This window comes from Pygoscelis adeliae, unplaced genomic scaffold (assembly GCF_000699105.1).
Source record: "Pygoscelis adeliae isolate BGI_AS28 unplaced genomic scaffold, ASM69910v1 Scaffold37, whole genome shotgun sequence".
In the NCBI taxonomy this organism is placed as follows: Eukaryota; Metazoa; Chordata; class Aves; order Sphenisciformes; family Spheniscidae; genus Pygoscelis; species Pygoscelis adeliae.
Genome location: NW_008825308.1, coordinates 5,675,062 through 5,683,344, shown reverse-complemented (window position 1 = coordinate 5,683,344; position 8,283 = coordinate 5,675,062).

The window sequence follows — 8,283 nt, the reverse complement described above, 5'->3', positions numbered from 1 at the left end:
CACAGTTCTATAAACTAAGGAATTCTATATATATACTTAAAGACTAAAAGTCACAGCTGTGAAGTTCTGTAAAAAGGGAGCAAGAAACATCAAAGGTACTGCAAGTATTCTACTTTCAGCAGTATGAAATTTGATGATCTCCATGCCAAAGGGGAAAGGAGAATAATCCCAAACAGTTTCTCAAAAATTTATGTGTTGAGAATTTCTTCCTCTGCCAAAATCTGGTGATCAGCTAAACACTGAGTACGTGAGCAAGACATCAATAAGGAAAATTCAAGATTTTTACAGCAGTGAAAAAAACTATACATTCTGCTATGCACACTATCTTTTTCTGTGATCAGCATCTAATGTTTGATAGGAAAGTGAAAAAACCTTAAAAATTGAATATGAAGGGCAGCAAAAAAATCTTCCTGGGCTGCTGTAAGCAATAAGCAGAGCCATGAAATATGCATTTAGTATAATAAAATATTTTGGAAAGAAGAAGTACAGCTGAATCTAGTGCTAGGGCTATTTGAAATGGGAATGAAAGTGGGACTACAACAGGAAAAAAGCTCTTACAGATAGACACTGCATTTTTCATATGGAAAAATGTCATAAAATTCAAAGTTTTAAAGTTTGTTTGACATTTTTTATCTACCCTTTTCATTGAAGAGGCTGGAACAAGTATTTTCTGAAAAAAATGAATGTTTTCATGTATTAGTGTAAATCTCCACTTAGTCCTTTGTGGTTATAATGTACTGTTATACCTGCAGTGGATAATAGCCTAGGGTATGCTAACCCTAGTAGCTGGTGACCTGAATTACTGTTCTCTCAATATTAGAAACCATGCTAGTGAACTGTAACAGCTGTAACTGTAATATTTTGTGAACTTTCCATGTTTATAGACACAGTAAAAGCAATTGAAATACTCAGCTTATTGGTCTTTCTCCCTACCAAAGCAGTATGCACTACAGGAATTTTTTTGTCTTTTGAGTGATGTTATTTACAGCGTGCAAGGCACTGAAATTTCCACTAATTCCCTCACAAAGCCATTTTATATCTCACTATGGGAACTCTTTAACAACTTTTTCTTAAATTTATCTGTTTATTTCTTTTTATTTTCTTTGCACCTGGTTTGCACCTTCTCACTCTTCAGTATCAATACTGTCATTTAACATTTTAATCTTTCAGCCAAGCATTATATACTTAATTTATTTAAGACTTGCTCATATGTCAATTCTTCAGGAAGCCATCAGAACAGAAAATTCCACATTTGAAAATCTGATTAATTTCTCAAAGTACAAAACAGTTACAGGCATGACTTCTTAAAACTACCAAAATACTAGATAACCAGGAAGAGAAGATATATATCACAGCATGTGGGTATATTTGTATGGTAAGATGGTAGATTGGTAAGACTTTTGTGCATGCTTGTCTAAGTGATTCCTGTAATGCCCATCACTGCTCAGTATTTAAGTGTAAGAATCAAACTAGTCCTTACACTCCTAAGGTGGGATTCATCTCACTTAACTTTAATTTTCTGAAACATTTACGGTTAATTATTGCCAGCAAACACAACTATGTATGGTCCTCCTATTGTAGGTAAAGGGAGATGGCTTTAGAAGGTAATTTAATTCATAATCCAGGTTAAGATAGTTTTTCAAGATGTCTTTCTCCTAATTGACTGTAGAAGGAACCCAGCTAACTTACACTACATGCTGTTTCTAATGGGTAACAAGAGAAAAAAAAAATTTCTAAGTACAAGCCAAAAATCCTATGAAACATAAAGTGGGTAGGATTCACCTCAGCTAATTTTAGAAGTCAACAGTAGATATCTGCACCTGAATTAGTTTATTGTAATGTCATTTTTATTTCATGGTGAACTAAGTGCTTTTTGTTTGCAACTCATCTGACCTATTTTAGTGATGATCATACCTCAGGAAGAAGGGGCTTGTGCCTCGTGTATAATTACATTTCCTGGTAAACACATAGATCCCTGAAATTCAGTCACTATATAAATATTCTTCCATGTTTTCACTAAGTCTTTTTGAGGTCTGAAAGTTGGCATCCCTATATCTATATATTTATAGTTTACCTAAACAGGACACACAGAAAGATAGGAAAGAAGAAAAGAGTTACTCATGTTGTACGTTACTATCTTAATAGTAAAAACACCTGCCTAGAAAGAGGGAAACCTAACTTTCTTGTCTGGCTCAGCAGAAGGGAACTGAGACCAGAGCTGATACATTCTAGGTGAATACCTCAGCAACAAGCTATTTAGTACTCTTTTATGTGTGTTCCCCTGTAACTGTCTCTGTGCAGCCAAATTGGCCAGGTAAGACCAGAGAGAGACTGCAAGCTGGAGTGAAAAATATGTGTGTAAGTTCAAAGAGAAACCCTCAACAAAATCGTTCTGTTACCTAATTATTCCTTAATTTATCCAACTGCAAAATAATGTAAATGCTTTCATTTTTGTTTCCTAATAGTGTTAAATAGCTTTAGAAAGCTGAAGTATTCTATATAAGAAATAACATAAGAGCTTGGTAATAGTATTTATATAGAAGATGTAGTCTACAGTTATATACAAAACCTGTAATGATTATGTTGTAATATAATAAAATTAAATGCAATGCAATTTTTTATTAATCAGAAAAACTATAGTGTGATAGTTTTAAAAACATTACTGTATCTGCTTTGTTGCTAACATATTAAAATGAGGAAAACACCTGGAGAAAATCCTTACCACAAGAAATTTATAACCTAAACAGAACACGTATAAGAAAAATAAACTGAAATGACCAGAAAAATTTCAGAAAAATATCCAGTGTAGAACTTGTTGATTACATTGCAAGTAGCATGAAAATAAAATATAATGAAATATAATATAATAATTATCTGGAAGTTACATCGTACATATACATTTTCATACTGCAAAAACTTAAAATTTTAGGAAAACACTCTTTTCCTACTCCTTATGACAGAAACACCATATAGCTGTCTTTTTGAAATAATATTACTACATTTTATGCTTGAAATTGTACTTGCAGCCAAAATCTCTGTGTCACTCAGAAGGCCTTGTGGACACTTTTAGTAATGGTAGTAAATTGTATTGTATTTGGATGAGCACCTTAATATTAGGAGGAAAGTTATCACAGTCCTTTTGAAGAATAAAATATTTAATACACAGGTAAAAATATGAACAATTTAGTAAACTTTTCCTGAGGAAAAGTTAATGTCTGTTAAGGAGACCGAACATTTTCTGTTCAAATAACTGATACTAGCATTACAGCTGTTTGCTACTGCCACGTGTCACTTGAAGAAAGACAAATTTGAATAGGAAAGTGCTAAAAGGCTATTTATTGTCTTATGCTTACTACTTGCATATTCTATGAAATGTTTACTCACTGTAGGTCATATCTCTAGGTATACTTCTTGCATAATTATGTATAAACATACAATAGATCCAAGAAACAAATGTAAAGTTTATAAAGTTGCCATATTTATCTGATTGAAACATAGTAAGAATGTTTACAACAAAAATGTTTTTTCCTGGCATTAATGTAAAGTTTTAGGTGTGCAAATACACACAATGTACACAATATAGTATTATAGAGAGAGAAATATGAAGGAAGTTATTTTATTTTATTATTATTTTTTATTTTATTCTTAAAGTAATATAAGAAAAGCTACATGAATAACTTAAAACAAACACTTTTCAGGGAAATTGACAGTATTTATCAAGCATGCAAGAAACAACATCTCTGGGACTATGTAATGTTTGATGAACAAATTAATGTTGAAGTTCTAAATAAACCACAACATTCTTGGTTATGAATGAAGCAGTCTTTACTTTCTATGAACCAGTATTTGCTGAAAGGAACATATAGTAATCCAAAAGTAGATGCTGAAATTTAAAGTTTCAAACAGAAGTTTGAATATAAAAAGATTTTAATTTTATGTGCTTTTCATCAAAGAAGTATATAAAAAATCTTCTAAGGTAATGCAGTTGACGTTAACAAAAGAAAATAAAAGGCTGAAAGAACTATACTAAGCTTTGAAAAACTGTCTTCCTCTGTTACAAAGTCAAAGTTCTGTGCTTTGTGAGAAATACACAGGACTGAACACATCATGCACTGTTATTTATACAGAAGAGACCTACTTGTCTGGAAAGTTTAGCTGCTGTTATTAGGTATTGCAAAATACTTAAGAAACATTGTAGAAGCCTCAAACATCTGTGCACATCTTCATTTAAGAAACCAGGAAACATGGTCAGTGTCTAAACTACATTGCAATATGGCCAAGTATTGTGGTCTGCTGATGGGCATGCCCAGGCAGCCTGCTGGAAAGCACCACAGGTTTTTCCCTGCTCATACACTGGGTTTCTTCTCAGTAAGAGTGAGGGCAAGAAGGGGGAAATATGTGCTTCCAGGTCTCATATGTGCTGAAGATTTGCAGTGGTGGATCAAGGAACAGGGAAATATCCGAGTCCCTCAGTTTAGACATACTCACAGTGCCTAAGAAATTCCTCTCCTGGGGTCCACCCTGGCTTAGTATTTCACAGTAATAAACTGACCCAAGGATATAGCATCACAAAGTATCTAAGGAAAGTAGAATCAGGCAAACCTTAAGTTATTACAACAGTGGGCCACACAAAAAAAACCTCTGAGGCAGACAAAAATGCAAAAAGTTTTGTCATGGAAATTAGGGAACATATAGTCCCCACCGTTTATTCTCAATCTTTGTGTGAATCTCCCACAGGTATCAGCTGACATTCCATTCAGTGGCTAAAAGAAAAATGCAGTCCCAATCTTTTGTTAGAGTCTTCTGACTAAATTTTCCTCTTTCATGTGAACAGAAGAGATTCGTAGGGTTATTCTGATCTTCCTGCATATGTAGAAACACCAGTGCCAGCAATGAGAGTTCTTTGCAAGGAAGAAGAGCAGAATAGATAACAAGTGCTCCATTGTGCAGACAGGAGAGGAGAATTTAGTTTTAATGTTCCCATTACTTTCTGCTACACTGCTAAAAATTGTTACACTGAATAAACTAATTCAATAGATGCTGTTTTTTTGTTTTGGTTTGGTTTTTTTTAATAACTGGAATGACTTTTATGAAACTTAATTTTTTTACAGAGACTCTGTAGGGCACTTGGGGTGGCTTAGTAAATTCTTTATTCCCCACAGGATATTGTAATTCATAAAAAACTAATTACTATTTTATCTCAAAACACTACATACTTTCATTGTTGTTTATTTTTAATTAAAACTAAGGTGCTGAAACAGTAAATGACAATTATAAATACATGAAAGGCATTAAATATGATAATTTGAATTGTTAATTATGTATTATCATATTAAAATGCTAATCATTTCTGGTGAAAACACAGGATACTTTACTTAAATACTACTATAACTGCACTGACCATTTCAGCTACTGAGAAAATTTATGTAGTGCCTGTACAGAATTGTAAAACTTAGAGAGAACAATAGTGTATGGGATTTATTTGTCTTTTCAAACATCAAAACATTCACCATGAGGACATTTTCAGTCTTTTATTCAAGCTGTGAAAGACAGTAATGCACTTATACCATAGCAGTGCAAAACCAGAAGACAAATTTTAAAAGCTTTTTCAGGAAACAATCCAACTATGTATCTAAACATTGCAGAATGAACCATTGCATAAAATAGTACAAAAGTGATAGGCATCTAGATGTATCCTTGGTGGAAACTAATTTTCACAGAAAGAGGTATGTTAGAACTCTCTTGATCATCAGTTGCATTGTGTAGCTACCTCAAAACCACCAGAAATTTTGTGGGAAAGCCGAGGCTTTTTATTAAGACACCACAATGAACATCACTGCTTTTTGCCCCATGGTCTATCAGAACAACAGAAGCTAAAGTTTAATTAGCATTTTGGTTTTCTTACTTCAGGATCATGAAAGAAACAGAAAAGAAGTGTGAATTATTCTAGAATCTGATTACTTCTGTGTTACACTTGCTTTCCTTTTAGAATGTGAAGAAATAGATGCTTGAAAAAAAAAAATCAGAAAGCTGATCTTGACAGATGAGTGACACAAATATTTCATTGAAAAGAATGCAATAGAATACAATTCCTTTCTGTCCCTTAAGGGCATGAGACAGTGGTTTCATCCTATAAGATATATATCCTATATAACAAAGGCAACAGAAAATTTTTTCAGATACTTAGTTGTGATTTCACAGCTCAGTGTATAGTTTAACACAAGTTACTGTCTGGGACATAAGCTTGGCTACATTTCATGGATGCCAACATATGGTCAATCTCATTTATAGCTGTTTCTCAGTTATCCTTTATATCTTTTCAAGATGTACTGGGCATGGTAACATTACTTGGGACTCGTAGTAATGGTGTTTTAAAAGTTACTTTTCATAAACAAATTTTACAATCCGTTCTATATTAGACAAGTATATTAGACAAGTTTTGTAAATACTCTCTTGGAATCAGCTCCTAAGAAGATCAGCTTGACTGCATCTATGAACTGGCATAGATGCCAAAGGCCTTTCATAGTTGTAGTCCTTGTATCTGTCTTTTTTTATTGTTCATATTTATTTATTATTTTATTTTCCCCTATGTTGCTGAAAACAGAGCTGGAAGTTCTGTTCACATGTACATGAACATACACTAAAATTTTATAATTGTGACTTATTAACCAATATAACTAATAAAATAAAATAATTACTTTGGTGATAAAATAAAATGATTACATTGGTGGTTTCTGTATTCCTTACAGGAAACATTGTTTTCTCTGTAAACTCTATTGTTTTAGCAGGCTGCAAAACCCTGGACACAAAATCTACTGGAGAATGTCAATAGACTAAAATTTATGCTCTGTGCTTTGTGTAAATTCTGCTGTTGGAGCAGTCAAGGGGCAGAACATTAGATGGTGTATAAACTTGGTGGATTAAATACTGAAATACATTGCAAAAGAGTCTAGCTTGATTTATCAGGCTTTACTGTTTTCTGAGTAAATTCTGTTCCTTGGCTGAGCTCAAACAGAAAAGGATATAAAAATGCACCAACTGTAGATTGTCTTGATAAATGTCCTTAACACTTGTAACATTCTGCTTTGGCTGAATTGAAAAAGGAGAGGGAGTATGGTGATTAAACTTTTCTGTGAGCTATATTTTTTTTACACAAAATTATGGTTATTCCTATTAATATTAGCTGTTTAGGATCTCTAGAAAGGAAGTAAGGGTGGGATGGAGGAATGTACAGGAAAAAGGAGGGAGGGAGGGACAGAAGGAGGGAGGGACAAAATGGAATTTGGACTGTCTGCTAGATAATATGTTAGCACTTACTCAAAAGACAGATATAATAGAAAGGTCCAGTTCAAATATAATTTAGGTTAGGGATAGGTCCTTAGATCTTGTGAACTGTATTTTGTAGAAAACGAATTATTTCATTCTTTCATCCTTTAAGCATTGAAACTCATCTCAGGAACTTCAGAAATGAGAACCAGTTCCCATAAGATTTTGTGTAAGACATAGAATCAAACCAAACTTTCCCAGTATAGAAATAGAAATGGAACAATAATGCAGAATAACAAGAAGAATTTACAAACCTTGAAGATGTACAACGCATTCCAATCTTAACAGTGTTTTTGTGTTTATGAGATACTTTCAGGGAATGAAAAACACACTTTTTAATGCAAGTTTTCAGAAAATGCTGAACAGAGCTTTGTAGATTAAAAAAAATACTTAAACTCTAGAAGATATAAACATGAAAACTAAAATTGTATTTAGACAACGTGGCATTTTTGTCTCATGTACATGTAGAAGATTAATTCTGATAGTATTTTGCAAAGATAAAGCGTGTGTCTCAGAAATTTGAAGGACAAATTTCATGTATTGTAGTTGAGCAGATAGCCAAAGAGTATAGCTGCTGGAAATTGTTTAAAGAATGAGACTTAAAAAAAAACCAACCCAAACCTAAAAATCTTTTGAACATGCCTATGCTTTTTCTAGAGATCATGTCACTCAATGTGCTAATCTTTCAGACAGAATTAGGACATTCTTGAACAAAAATCTTGGGTATAATAATATTTTTCTCTGGTTTTGCCCTATATAAAGGAAGTAAATTCTAAGCCATTACTGTTTAGAGAAGTCTTCTGAAACTCTCTTGGTGTAAAACCTAAAATTTCATAGCTTTTACTTTCATCACCTCAGTCAGACACCTAGCCTGTTCAGCAAGTATTCTCCTCTGACACTCTGCAGAAGTCTTCAGATCATATTAATGCCTGGGATATTTCCAGTTCCTGACCAGTA